The following is a 15968-nucleotide window of genomic DNA, read 5'->3' on the forward strand; positions in this document are numbered from 1 at the left end:
TTACTAATTATGTCTATTGGCAACTGTGTATGTGTTTCTTTATGCACAGTCCCTGTGGCTCTCTTTAGTGTGTGTGTATGTGATGGCTATACCATTCTGTGTGCCTCTTCCACCCTGTGAACTCCCCCATTGCCAACCTAGTGTCAGCCCATACAGATGTCATCCACCATACAAGCACAGTTACACATTTTCTAACACCACTCCACTGTGGTGCATGCAATGGTCATATCACTGTGTATTGTACATTAATGGATGGGTAGGTCATCTACTCTAAGTGTCACCTCCATAGGCATGTGTGTTTCAATGCATGTCCCCATGCAGCGATGTGTGTGTGTGTGTGTGTGTGTGTGTGTGTGTGTGTGTGTGTGTGTGTGTGTGTGTGTGTGTGTGTTTGTGTGTGTGTTTATGTGAATAATATCCTCTGGGGTGTGGGTTATGCCATTTTGAGGCATGTACCACCCAGTACATGTCCAATTGGCCTACTTTACAAGGCCTACTTATGTCATTCACCTTAGAGGTACCTGTATAAACTTATCAGCCCTCTAAGCTCTGTGGTATGTGCAATAACAGCATAATACTACAAAAACATAGATAGGTAGGGGTTTTAATTTCAATACTGACAACTCTATTAGCGTGTGTGAAGCATATCCCCTGTGGCTGCTGTGTGTGCAGGTTATACCATTTTATGGCCTGTTGAACCACTATCCATGACATTACTTTAAAGAGCCTGTTTATGGCATCTGTCTTACATGCACCATGTTAAACTATGCAGCTCGTACCAGTCATCTGTACAGATGTCCATGGAATATACACATGTTTGAAACCCATATGTGTTCTGTGTCCTCTAACAATGAGCATTCCTGTGATATCATTGCAAAATATGTCACAGTTACTGTAGTGACACACATGCCAGCATCAGACATTGTACCTGTCTTACACATCATGCTGATATGAAGTCGGTCACTCAATCACTTGTGCAGGCTTGCAGGAGCAGTAGATGAGATCAATCACTATGTCTGGTCTGTTATCCCATCATCCATGAAGTCATATGCAAGATTACCTGTTGTAAGAGGTTGCACATTTGGTCCCAGACACATGATCTATGTGGAGCATGTCATGTGTAAGCAGCACTATAGTACATACCAGTGGATATGTAGGGTTACTAATATATCTATTGGCAACTGCGTATGTGTTTCTCTATGCACAGCCCCTGTGGCTGTCTTTAGTGTGTGTGTATGTGATGGCTATACCATTCTGTGTGCCTCTTCCACCCTGTGAACTCCCCAATTGCCAACCTAGTGACAGCCCATGCAGATGTCATCCACCGTACAAGCACAGTTACACAGTTTCTAACACCAAGCCACTGTGGTGCATGCAATGGTCATATCACTGTGTATTGTACATTAATGGATGGGTAGGTCATCTACTCTGATAAGTGTCACCTCCATAGGCATGTGTGTTTCAATGCGTATCCCCATGAAGCGGTGTGTGTGTGTGTGTGTGTGTGTGTGTGTGTGTGTGTGTGTGTGAGATGACTCTAACATGTTAAGGGCCTCCGAACCCATCACTGGCAATCCTAACAGCCCCTGCAATTGTCATGCACTGCAATGGTAGTGGCAGACACAGCCACACTGCAGTACCACTGTGGTATCTATGTTATTTATCTAGCACTATTGTTTGTAAGACTGTGCAGGTAGGGGCTGTGCTCAGCCCTTTGTCAGCTGCCCCATGTACAGGACTATGACTCTGTGTGTACTACCAGCATGAGGGGCCAGACATGCGTATGAGATAGCAGACACATATGCTGGTGATTGTCAGGTTACACTAACACAGGCTGGCCAGTGTCAGGAATACATACCCCAGACCTGTCATACACAGTACCAGGTATTCCCTCATCAACTATATGATGGTTGGGTGGATGTGACAGAAATGGCAGGGGCAACAGGTGCTGATAGCTGAATCTTTTGCAGTTAAAGTAATGGCTAAGCTTGTGAGGGACCTAGTTCCAGTACTCAAATAACCTCCTCTGTATGTGTGATCCTGTGGTTCTACAGAACACCCAGATGACATTTATGAAGGCTAGGTGGCTTTGTCGAGGGTATGTATGCAAGGTCACACTGTCTGACTCAATTGCCCCTCACACTGAACACACCTGGTAAACATGTACATATACATCTGTACCTTGGCTATGAAAAGGTCACTGTGTTTCCACTCTGCCTTAATCATCATTGCTACTGTCAGCAGGCCCACAGCCTGCAGACACACAGACACCTGGAACACAGCCGGAATACAGTATGTGACACTACAATCATTCAGCAGTACTAACAGCAATAGTGCATCATGGCTAACACCTCGATGTGTACCCTTAACTACTGCCAGCAGACAGCACCTTACACAGCATGACATTGCTACACTGTACAATAGTCACCCTGTTCATCAGACCCATATAAGCATGTGTATGCATCAATGGTATGAATAGCAGTGTTGTGGCAGGAGTATCATCACATGCACAGGGTGTTGCATTGGATAACCAGAGGCCTAAGCTGGGCCATATGGCTCACATCATGTGTGTGTGTGTGTGTGTGTGTGTGTGTGTGTGTGTGTGTGTGTGTGTGTGTGTGTGTGTGTGTGTGTCTGGAGGGGTGGTGTTCAACTGGGTCATGCAGAAGAGCAGTACGTGTCTAGTGGTGACCGGCCTGTGATAGAGATGTGTGTGTGTTTGTCTGCGCATCATCAAGCCATGTTGATGCCCAACACAGAGCTATGTTGGACAGCTGTGGACCGTACATGGCAGGATGTACAGTTCACCATCTCCCGGCAGGGATGCAGGAACTGGTTCTGCCAGGAGTATCACTGGCACCATCAGGCCCAAGGACAGATGCAGTACTACTCCACGATGGTGACTGCTGTCTGTTGGATCCACGTTCCTGATGGAACTGGGCAAGACAACGTGCCTATGGCCTGCTCTGGTGTGCTGTGAACAGCACCCTCCCTTCAGTAGTGCTATTGGTACTGCCACTACAGGACTGTGAATGTGCATGTCCATATGGGATCACAGCTGATCATGTTGCTGACCTACATCCTGGTTGATGCCCTTCACCCACCACATGCTCAAGCACAGACATTGCACAGTTGAGCAGTGACAATGTCTCACACCACTGTCTATCCACGACATTGACAAGATGATGTATGGCATCACACATGCCGTGGAGGTCATTACACATGGCAGGGAGTGCTGCATTCATGACCCTGAGCATCTGTCTGGTGTTGCAGTCATTAAGTGCCTGTACCTCCATGACGGACACACTCGCCATACTCAACACACTAGGCTTCTCCATACCACCATCCTTAACCTGTCCATTATCAATGGCTGCTGGGGACTGGGTATGTGTGGGCATACTGACTGTGTGCAGGGACATGGTGGGTGAAAGTAGGATACCAAACAATGGCACAGATTCAGGCACCAACAACCCCACCTGTGCCTCACTATGACCGCTATCATCATGGGAGTCCACTAAGACACTGCCATCAGGTTGTGAGGGGGGAGGGACACCAAGCTCTGTGTTCACGTGTGAGGGGAAGACAACATATGTAAATTAATACCCTGCAGTATTATGTTTGCTGATACACACACACACACACACACACACACACACACACACACACACATGCAAACAAACACACACACACACACACACACACACACACACACACACACACACACACTTCTGGTACAGTCTAGCACAGCTGTGATACCTATGGGCCCTTCAGGGCAGACCTTATGGTAGTTTTGCCTGCCACAATCCATCTCTTTTACTGCTACTGCAATAAAGGCTGACAAATCCTACAGTGCAATGGGCTTAGTAACAGAATGGTAATTGTGGCCAGGACCAAGGCTATTGGAGTGAGCTATACAGTGCCACCAAATGCTTATGCATGTACTGTAAGAGCAGACTTACTGCTATACTGATCACACACAATGACAAGTTGTAATGATTTGTGACAATAACAGATGAAGGAACAGGACTATACAGTATCATTGCAGTACCTAAACAGTTCAAACGCAAAGGGATTCATTTCAGACAACATTGCAGGACAGTCTGCAATACATACAGGAAACATGTAAAGTAATAGGTGGATAATCTCATAGGAGGATACCAGTCTGTTGGCCCTGATGCCCTCATTAGCCTGGCCCAGATTTCCACCCATGTCCCTTCAAAGCCAGCACCTATTTTCCCCTGTCCACCTGGGACACACACAGGATCTCAGGGGTGTCTCATCCATTTCACATGCAGTCATCCAGCTTCTTCAAGTGGTGATGGTCATTTAGGGTATCTGGAAGACAACCAGATTGCTGTGCAAGAGTGGGGTCAGATACCAGGATCCAGTCTAAGATGGACCGGTGTTTGGAAGTTTTATCAATTCATGTGGGGGTGGTTATAGTTTGGGTAAACCTGTGGAGGTTTATGAAGGCAGAGGGGTTATGGATGGAGCAGTGAAACCAGTCAATACTGAAGTCTGCTAATAGTATTGTTTCATGTGGAAGGGAGTTGGAGGTCTAATTAAGCAGGCTTTCCATTACAGTGATGTTATTTTCTGGTGGTATACAGCCACTTGCAATAATTATATGTTTGTTGGAACTTATTTTTAATTTGGCAAGGATTAGTTCTACATCTTTGAATTCATGGGTATTGTAATCTAGTTGTTCTAAGGCAAGATAATTTTGGAATAATATTGCAACACCTCCGCCCTTTTTTTTTAATCTGTCTCTACAGATAATGTTGTAACCCAGGGCAGTAATCTCATTATTGTGATGTTGTGGTTTGAGCCATGTTTCAGTTAACCCAGCAATATCTGGTTTGTATAGAGCTAGTAGGGCATGAAGGTCATGAATTTTGTTAAGTATACTTCTTACATTAATGTTTAAGAAGATAGCATTGACTACAAATATGAGGCAGACGTGGTCAGTCTGCAAAACTCTGGACAGTTGTCAGGTATGGGCTCAGTATATAACATACAGTTCAACACACAATTCTGCACCAGTTGTGTGTTATGCACATACCCTATATAAGTCTGTTTTATATCATAGTAGCATTCAAAGGTGACATATGACTATTTACAACATCCCAAGTAGCTGGCGTAGTGGTGTGACACTCAGTATTGGACAGCAGACACTCCAGTAGTAGTCATACATGAGTTGACCTCTGCTGGGGTGACTCAGGGGCCAGAGATATGATCCATGTCATTGCAGACAGGGCAAGCAGGAATGGCCATAGGTGCTGGACAGCAGCATGTGAGTCCATCAGGTCTTGTTATGACCTAGTTTCTATCTTCCTATTTCACAATATTGCATTCCCCCCTTCTGCATTCAATTACAACCTTAATTGTTTGACATACCTGTTATACTGCTGAAGAGTTTCCTTAGAATAATGTAAATTGTTAGGTTTGTGTAGTCACAGTCTGTCTTTGTGTATATGGGTTCAGACCTGTGTTGCATAGGCAGCAGCTTGCCTTTTGTAGGTAATGCTCATGAGCAGGTGATGGCCTGTGCACCAATTGGTGTCTCCCACTTGCTACTTGCATCCAGAGCAGCTGTGTTGTCTTTCCATTAGTCAATGCCATAGCAACACAGTGCTATAATTAAGTCCTTCATGTGGACCTTGCCACTTTTCCTTGCCTGTGTGGAGGACATTATGGAGGTGTGGGGGCTACAGCTTTACAGATGGTAGGTGGCAATACCTCTCAGGACAATACATGGGGAGACAGCTCAACAACATGGGTTGACAAAGCTCCAGAATTGGGTTCAGATTGTAATTAAGTATTGCTGTTATACACATAGAGGATTGCTAGATGAACAGGGTTTGTCTGTGCATGCATTTTCTGTGTGACTTGATGTTTGACAGTGATATGTCTCTGACATACCTTTCAACTGTCCAGTGTCCACTGACTGCCCAGAAATGTTCCTGTTATGTTTGGTCTGTTCCTCAGACAATTTCTGCTTTTCAGAAATCAGTAGGATGATGTAAGGATTGTAGTCAGTAAATGTTGACATCCATTAGGGTTTCAGATGTCATATCCTTCAGGGATGTTATGTTACAACAAACCCTGTAACACCAAGAACCGTTTCAGTTTGTAACATCATTATGGGAGATATGTCCCTCTTTTTGGCCTCCTGTCCCCAATTATGTCATGCTTTGTCCAGATGTCTTACAGTAAGAGGTTCAGAGGTTTGTTATATCATTATTTAGTGACTGCACTCCTGATATCACCCCAGTGACTTAGCGGACTCCTGGAAGTGGTATTCGGCAGTGGCCATAAATATGGTCCCACACCCTGGACATTCTTTGGAAATCTTTACAGTTGAGATTTATGTATGTCTGGCCATTGTTAACAGACTGCCAAGATTGTGTAGCAGTGTTGTGTGTAAATGTTTGTTGGGCTGAGTAGAGAGAGTAGCAGATGTGAGTGTCAAAGATCCTTTTCTATCTGACTGTGCATGCTGCTACAGTTGCTGGTGATCTATCAGGTGTATATGTTTGTAGGGGCAGACTGACACATGTCCTGTAACACCTCAGGATCCCCAGTAGACTGTGAGTTGGGCCAGTATATGTCAGTGTAGTGTATGACTGGCAATCAGGATATGTTTATTCAAACAGTCGTTCTACTCAGAGATCATTTGGGGTACTGGTATGTTGCTGTGACTGTGGTGCAAATGGTTGTGGGTGGATAATTTATGTCTGCTTTTCCCTACAGTTCCATCCCTGTAGTGTGTGATATATTTGGAGATACATGGGTAATTCTCCAGAGTTGATTTGGGGTAGTGTCGTTTTGGACTTACTGTGGTTCAGGAGGTGCTGGGTGGAATGGTTAGCAGCTGTGTGTTTTTTTCTCTTCTGTTACATGACCTGCAGTCATACCTCTCCACAGTCCAGATGTCTATACACCGTCCAGATGTGTGGCTCATATGTTTGGTCTGTTCCCCATAATAGTTGTGGGTTTCTGACAAATCACTGGGTTGATGTGAGCATTGGCATCAGTAAATGAAGACAATAATTTGTGTTTCAGACCTGGAATCTATCAGGAAATATTTGTTAAATCAAACAATGCTACTCTAGCAGACTTCTACTCATATAGCAGCCATATTTTAAAGATGTCACTATTGTTTGCCCTTTATCCCCACACTTTGCCAGGCTTTTTGCAGATGTCTTGCAGTAAAAGGTTGTTTTATATATATATATATATATATATATATATATATATATATATATATATATATATATATATATATATATATATATATATATATATATATATATATATATACATACATTTATATATGCACACACACACACACACACACACACACACACACACACACACACACACACACACACACACACATATATATATATATATAGATATACAGATATATAGATATATAGATATATATATGTATATATATATATATATATATATATATATTTGTATTTATATATATGTATGTAAGATTACTACGGATATATATTTTCCCTTATGTTAAATGACTGTAGTGCATGATATGTTTGTAAAAACACTGCAAATTCCTACAGCTCAGATGATGTAACGGTGTGTTGCTGTGATTGTAGTGCACAGGGTCCTGGGTTCAAGACTTGGTAGTGATGAATTTTTTTTAACTCATGTTAAATGACCATAATGCATGATATGTTTGTAAAAGCATTATAACTCTTTACAGCTTATATGGTGAAGTAGTACACAGCTGTGACTGTAGTGCACAGCTTTCCAGGTTTGAGAGTTGGCAGGGCTAATTATTTTGTTGCTGGGCAGAATAAGGGCTGATGGAGACAGAGTGATTAAGACACTTTTAAGTAGTTGTAAGCAGGTCTGCGTGGCTTTGGGTGAAGCTAAACAATGCTAACAGACTGTTAAGTCCTCGCTTAACACCGCTTACTCCCACTTACACCTGCACTAATTTTAATTAAAGAAAAGAAAAAAGGTGATAGGAAAGTGGTGAAATGGGGGCAAGCAGGGGTAAAACATTAAGAAAATCAGCTGGGGATGTGCAGGACATGTGTAGGAAAGGACCATAGCTCTATATTTCTTCAGTAGCAACAGCTGTGAGTAATGTGTAGAATTTGGAATTTACAGCCTCACACCACATGGGGTGAAATGTAGAGTTATGTTTGGGGCAAGGATTTTATTTGTGGGACAGATGCCATTTTTTAGGTGAGAGTGGGATGTTGGAGAAGGGCTGTAGGTATGTTTGGGGGGGTAGGTCTGGTAGGATAGGTAGCATTTTCAGAGAGACAAGACACACAAGACAGCAGGCAGGGGCAGTATATGACACATGAGGGGGATAAACACCTTACACAGGGAGGGTAGTTGCGAGTCAGAGGCCCATGATCCCCCAAGTGGATACAGTGGGAATGAGGTCCCCACCCATGGGCAGTCACCACTACACCTTCGTGGTCCCAAAGGTGGCTGTGCTGGGAGCTGGACAAGAGGGGCAACCTGACCCTCGGGGTGCACCAGGCAGCCCTCCATCTGGTGCAACTGCCCACCCAACTTGGAGCAGAATGACACTGTGCACCATACCCCAGAACATTCTGTAGGTGATGAGCTCCTCTCCACACCCCTAACCAGGGGGGAAGGGCGTCATCCCCTCAGGTGGTTCCACCCAAAGGTGGTACAGGACCAGTGGAGGAGGATGTTCCAGGTTGGGTCCCAGATGTGCTGGGGCCTGGTGCCAGGGCCAGATAAGGTAGGGCTGGCAGATCTGCCAGGATCTGCCTTCCCAAACATGCTATGGTGTTGTGGTTTTCCCAGATATATTGGTTAGTCATGAACACATTGCAAAATTAGTTATAACAGCATGCGTGGGTGTTCCTATTAACCCAAACTAACACATTTGAAACAGTTGCATAGCAAACAGAACACATATATAAATCAAACAACAGTAAGCATTTTAACAGCATGCAAGTTACTGTGATGGCAACAGGCCACCAGTTATGGTATTTGAACAATGTATGTTAATATGCAAACAATTGAAATATATACACAATAATAAAACACATGCCCCAACAATAGGTTTTGAAAACAACATACCCATAGTATATGAATAATAATTATTGATGCAGATCATGGGGGGAGAGAATAAAAAGTCCATTAACAACTGTATCAGCTTCTATTTTTCACAACAGTACTGCTCAATACTCTACAGGTCTGCCTTCACTTTACATCTAACTATGGATCATAGCTTATGTGGCACATGCATACCTGCTAGTATGTCAACCTGTAATGGTATGTGGCAGACTGGGTGAACTGTAGCTACTTTACTGGAGGGGGGTTTTACATGTCAGAGTTACATAATTTGCAAAGAAGGGGTACCCTGCAATGATGTTGTGTGAGTCTGCTACTTGTATAGCTCACCTGGATTCCTATCTGTGTCCAAGATGATTGGTAGCAGTGACCACTAGCCATGACAGTTTAGAGACATGTATTGGAAAGAGGGCATGGTTTATGTACTATCCTTCTGTCATTTGCAGGCATAGGGTTGGACATTGGGACAGTTTTACACGGTGTATTGTTCTACCCTTCAAACAGCTACTAGAAACATTTCATTACCTGTAAGACTTGTGGAGAAAATATAGGTTACCACTATCTGTTTCTACAAATATTCAAGATTTCTTGAGTGTATACATGCACATATCTCAGCACCACTCTCTGGATTCGAACTGAGTCTGGAAGTGCTAAAATGAACTCCAAGGCTGTTTCTCATTACACTGAGCTATTGGAGAACTGCAGTCTTTTGTTTGACTGTTTTCTACCTAATACTCTGTGGGTTAAACAGTCAAACCTTGTAATCCTGAGATTCATGCATGACAGATAGTTATTGTACTGTGTAGTGATCCTATGAAATCATACGATCTGGAAAGCAAAGGTTAACACAAGGCACTGCAGCAGGGGATACACTATAATACATTTGACATTAATATTCAGGGTTCAGATATTAGTGCATAACATATGTCATATTTCATGTATATCTTGATTTACAGCTCCACAATCTACTGTTTTGCATACTAGCTGATTCTCAGAACAACCTCAGTTAATTCATGCTGTCAAAGCCATATTTTCTGTGCAGGACCTGTACACATTCTATTTCTGCAACAATATACCCAAATAAACACACCAGTTGGTGGTTTAGGTTTTTATTGGACTTATATGACACAGTGCTCTACTACTGCATATGCTGTAGGTGACTATTAGTTGGCAAACTTTTCTTTAATCATTAGACACAGAACACAGTAAACAATTTACTCCTTCTCATTTATTTTATTATATACTGTAAGGTAGATCTGTACTCACCAGCCTGTCATTGCAGCCTTGACAATCTGTCCACATGGGCCTCAGCATTGCTAGCCCTCTCTGCTGCAGCTGTAGGAGGAGAAAACAAACATTATGCATACCTGTCTATCACATAGGCTAGAATGTGGTACGGCTATATCCGAGATACTTACAAACTGCTGGAGCATGGTTTCCCCGAGCGTCTTGGATCCATGGGGTCAAGAGCACCCGCTTTCTCCACTTTAGGTCAGCATTGTGATGCCGTACCTGCTCACCAGTTCGGGCGATGCCAGTGGCACTGGTGAGATTGTGTGCCAGATGGTCCAGGACTTCTGCTTTATACTGTAAGCCCTGTTACTGGCCCTGCAGCAGTCTGTCATCATGGTTTACTACAAGGAGCCCAGCCATGAGTCTGGAATTCAAAATGCCCCAGTTATGCACCAGAAAGCACGAGCCCTCTTCAACACCTGACATAGTTCCTACTCAGAGAAAGCTATAACAGATTCTGGCTGTATTCCCACCTGCACCATTTAAATAAGGCTATATTCCCACCCTTTGCCATCATTAGACCATTTTGAAAATGCTGAGCTCAGCTAAGCAGTGCGTAAACCCACTAAGCCGATTTGAGCAGTGCTTAAAGGGGTATTTGCTGAGCACTGCTTAACAATGCACATATTCACTTAGCTGAGCTGACTGCTGCTTAGCATTTATGTCTAAGCAATGCTTAAACCAGCCAGGCATAGCTCAGCACTGCTAACCATTGTTCACTTTTCATTTTTAGGGAATATCAGAAGAATGACTTAATTAATCATTACTGACATATTAGTAAGTGTATATGATTTACTTTACATGATGTCCCTCTATGTGCTTCAATTACATTACCAAGGGGTGTTGCTATACTGTATGGGACACTTGCATATACATGGGTGATTTCACATGTTATATGCACTCATTCTACCATTGCATACCAGCTACACTACCCTGGTTGACAAATATCAATTACTACATAATTTAAAATAAAAATAATAATTTTAACACTGCTTTCCCATGTAAAAATAAAGTGCCTGTTTTGGTACTCAACCCATGAACACCTGCATGTGCAAAACCAGAACTTTAGCAACTACACTATCTCAGAGTTAGGATTTTAGCTGTATATTTTTATTTATCGCCTATGGGACATTTAAGCAATGCTGAGCAAATGTCCATAACGTGCACTCCCACTTAGCTATGCTTAAACATACCTTAGAATGGGAAAAAAATTAATTAATCAACCCACTTTATTTGCATGTATCTGTATCCCTTGTCAGTCACAGTAAGGGAAATAGTAAGGGGACATATAGGAACAGATTTTAATTATTGCTCTTATGAACTTGGAAAGCGTGGCTGTGGTTTTCTAGCAAATCATTGGGAAATCACTTGGGGTTTAAGTCAGGACATAATTACAGACTTTTTAAACGTCATACCCTTCAGGAAATCTGTGCTAATGCAAACCTTTTATGCTATCAACTTTCCAAGTTTGTCTCTATTTTTGGGTCTTTGTCCCTCCATTATATATGGCTTTGTACAGCTTTCTTGCTCTAGGAAGTTGAGAGGTATGTGAGGAAGGCATCTGGGCATTCTGCAGGAACCTGTACAGTTGAGGGGTATGGCCGTATGGCACTTTGACAATGCAAAGAGTGTGTGACAGGTACGCCCTGCATTGTTTCCTATTGGGATGGAGGCTTTTAGTGTCCGCAGACACTGAAAGCACTTGCAAAGCACCGTACAACACTTTGACAATGCAGGGCTTGTGTGACAGTTTCTGTCACACACACCTTGCATTGCTTCATATCCGTACTTCCTGCCAAGAGATATTTGAAAAGTATAAAAAAGAAATATGTACATTGGAAAGAAAGAGAGATTTGATATGGTGCAATATTCATGCAAAGAAGAAAGCCAAATTAATCAATTTAAAGAAGGCAGTCCCAAAGATATTCAAAGAGAAATAAAGGCAAAGCATCCGGATATGGAAAATTTCACAATAAAAAAATAATATCACAAAGATGGAACATAGAAAAAAGATTAGCAAAGTAGGAGTAAAAAAAACAGAAGTTGAAGTTATGTAGTGCCTGCAAAGTGAAGGTTTTACTGTAGAAGGTCTAACACAGGTTACATCACAGCAGAATGGAGTGAGTTCCCAAAGTAGGGAGAAAAAGGAAGATCAGGAAACAACTGAAGAAGAAATATGGACATGGGAATGAAAAACAGATTTAATATGGTGTAATATTTATGTAAAGGAAAAAAAAAGCAAAACTAACCAATACAAAAAGAGCAGCACCAAAGATATTTGAAGAGAAATACAGGCAAAGGAATCCAGACATGGAAAACTTTACAATACAGAAAATAAGAAGACTAAGAGGAAAAGTAGAAAAGGAGATCAGTAATGGAGAAGTTAAAGAAATATCAACTGAGGTTATGGAGCACCTGCAAAGTGAAGGATTCAGTATAGAAAATCTAATTGAGAAAGCACCACAACAGGATAAAGTAATTGATATCCAAATTAAGGGGAAACCAGTAGAACATGAAGCAATTGGTCTGGTGCCATATGAAGATAATTTGGAACTTCCACAGGAAACCAGTGTAAGTGTTCACTTGAAACTAGACAGCAAGGGAAGGAAAAGGAAATTGTGGAAACTCTGATGCAGTTAATGTCGAGGAGTGATAGGTCAGTGAGTTCCCATATGACAGAGTTACGGATGGCACAGAATGAAATTGAAGAGAATGTGTCACAGGAAGATGCTATAGAATCTTCTATAGAATGCCCATGGGAATTAGAAAACAAGGGATGTGCCCTCAGTTTGGAAGAAAATGAGCTAAGAGAAGAGTTGCTTGATTTAATAGACATAGACAGATATATCAAGATCACTGAAAGAAATAGACTGCAGAAGGTTAATAATACCCAAAAAGTCAGAAGTCTTATAAAACAAATGAACAAAGTAATTAGGACTGTCCATAGAGAACCATGTGATATAACAGAAGTAAACAGAATATATTACTGTGCTGCTAAATTAATAACTAATAACATTTTACAACAAGAACACATGGTAGTGAGGGAAAGGAAGGGGAGAAATCGAATACCATGGAAATATCGAATAGAGAAAAGTATAAAGCAGCAAAGACAAGAAGTGCCACTGTTAGAAGACTATAGAAGAGGGAACAGATCAACAAAAATGCTAAGAAAGATAGATGTGATAAAAGCAATGCACAGTATTAGAACAGACCAGGATCTATCTTGCACTATCGCATAGGAAAAGTACAAAATAAGCAATTCATTGATGACCCAAAAAAAGCTTATAGAGAATTGGAAAATAATCTAAAAGGAATTCAAAATACTGCCAATAAAAGAAGAAATACATACATTTTGGTGAAGTATCTATGACGATCCTCTGGAACATAACAAAGATGCTAAATGGATAGAAGTAAAAAAAAGAATAAGAGGGTTAAAGTTACAGGATATGAAATGGGATGAAGTAACAGCCAGAGAGATTGAAACAAAGTTAAGAAAAGCTTATAATTAGAAAACCCCAGGCCCAGATGCAGTACTTAACTTTTGGCTGAAAGTATTAACATCTTTACATGAAGATTTAGCCATGAGTAAGAACTATTTATATGCACACCCCAAAAAGACACTAACCTCATTAACAACAGAAAAAAACAATCCTCCTACATAACAGTGAATCTGCAAGCTACCCTAAAAATTATAGACCCATAACTTGCCTTCTGATGATGTATAAACTATACATGGGAATTGATGCCAACAGAGTTTATAGTCATTTAGTAGAAAACTTAATTATGGCAGTAGAACAAAAGGGCAATAAAAGAAAATCATATGAACAAAGGATCATTTGTTGTTAAATAAAGTCATAGTGGATAACTGTAAAAAAGGGAAGAATTTAAGTATGGCATGGATTGACTACAAAAAAGCATTTGATATTATCGACATCCATGGATAAAAGAGTGGTTAAAAATGTATAAAACACACCCCACACTGAACGATTATATTACAGTGACTATGAAACAGTGTCAGACCACTTTGCAATTAAGCCATGATAAAGGACAAATTGTTATCCCAGGGATAAAAATTAAAATGAGGGATATTTCAGGGTGAGTGTCTGTCATTGCTGCTATTCTGCCTTGCCCTTAACCTATTAAGCTGTTTACTTAACAGCTTAGGCAATGGCTACAATTTGGCTCCTTGAAAACAACAAAGTGTAAAGACTTCCCATCTTCTCTTTGTTGATTTAAAACTGTATAGCTCATCAGATGAGGAACTGAAAGCACAACTGCAAGTTGTTCAAACCTTTTCAGATGATATAAGAATGTAATTTGGTTTTGATACATGTGCAACCTTTAAAGCAGGAAAACTGCAATTCCAGGAAAACATCAGTTTGGGACAAGAATGTGATATAAAAGAACTTGAGCAAAAAGGAGTGTATAAATATTTGGGAAATGATGAAGCATCAACAATAAAACACAGACAAAGGCGAATAAAACTTGGTAAGGTCTACTTCAGAAGACTTAAATTAATCCTGAAAACAGCACTATCTAGGAACAAAAGTCAAGCTATGAACCAATTTGTTCTTCCTGTCCTAACTTACAGTTTTGGAGTGATTGACTAGCCCCAAAACATGTTGAATAGATTAGATAGGAAAACAAGAAGGATGTTTCATGCTCATCAAATGATTTATAAAAATCATTATATACTAAGATTATATATTCCCCATTTCGAAGGAGGGATGGACCTCCTTGAAATTGCTTATATGTATAGATCTGTCATTGTTGGACTCCACATATATCTGGTGACCTCATATGACCCAAATGTAGTGAAAGTGTTGAAACATGAGGACTATAAATCTAAGATGACTTCTCTGCTTAATTTAGCAGAAGCATATGGGCATCAAGCAGGAATGGAAATCAAACCAGAAATGGACAAAAATCAGGCAGCAACTGAATGTGCCGAAAAACTAAAGAAAGAATATAAGGTGAAGGACCAGATGAGAAGGCAAGAAATGTGGAAAAAGCATAAATATAGTTGCAAGTACAGAAAACTTCTGGAAGAACCTCATGTTGATCAGGACCGAATGCAGGAATGGTTAAGGAGAGGCAAATTCAAACCAAGACATGAAAGGTTAATTCTGGCAGCCTAAGATAATAGGCTACGTACCTGTTGGTTTACAAAGTCCATTGAACATGTGGGAGAAACAGACAAATGTAGATTTTGTAAAACTAAATTGGAAATAGTCGCATACCTTGTTGCTGGTTGCAACATACTAATGGCAGAAGGACTGTAGACCGAAAGGCACAATAATGTGGCACGATTGTTGCACTGGGGATTGTGCAGACATTATAGTACTGAAGTAGCTGAAAAACACTGAAAACATGAGCCACAAAGCATCATAGAAAATTAAGTTGATATCAAACGGCATCAACCATTACCAGCAGTTCAAAAGATAGATGCTAGAAAACCTTATATAGTGGTCCAAGAAAAGAAGACAAGAGTAGCATTGATCATTGAAATCGCCACAACCAGTGACTATAGTGTCTTGCATACAGAGAAACACAAAGTCATGAAATATCAGGATCTGCAG

This window comes from Protopterus annectens, chromosome 8.part0, assembly GCF_019279795.1.
Source record: "Protopterus annectens isolate FY-2018-M chromosome 8.part0, PAN1.0, whole genome shotgun sequence".
Taxonomy (NCBI): Eukaryota; Metazoa; Chordata; order Ceratodontiformes; family Protopteridae; genus Protopterus; species Protopterus annectens.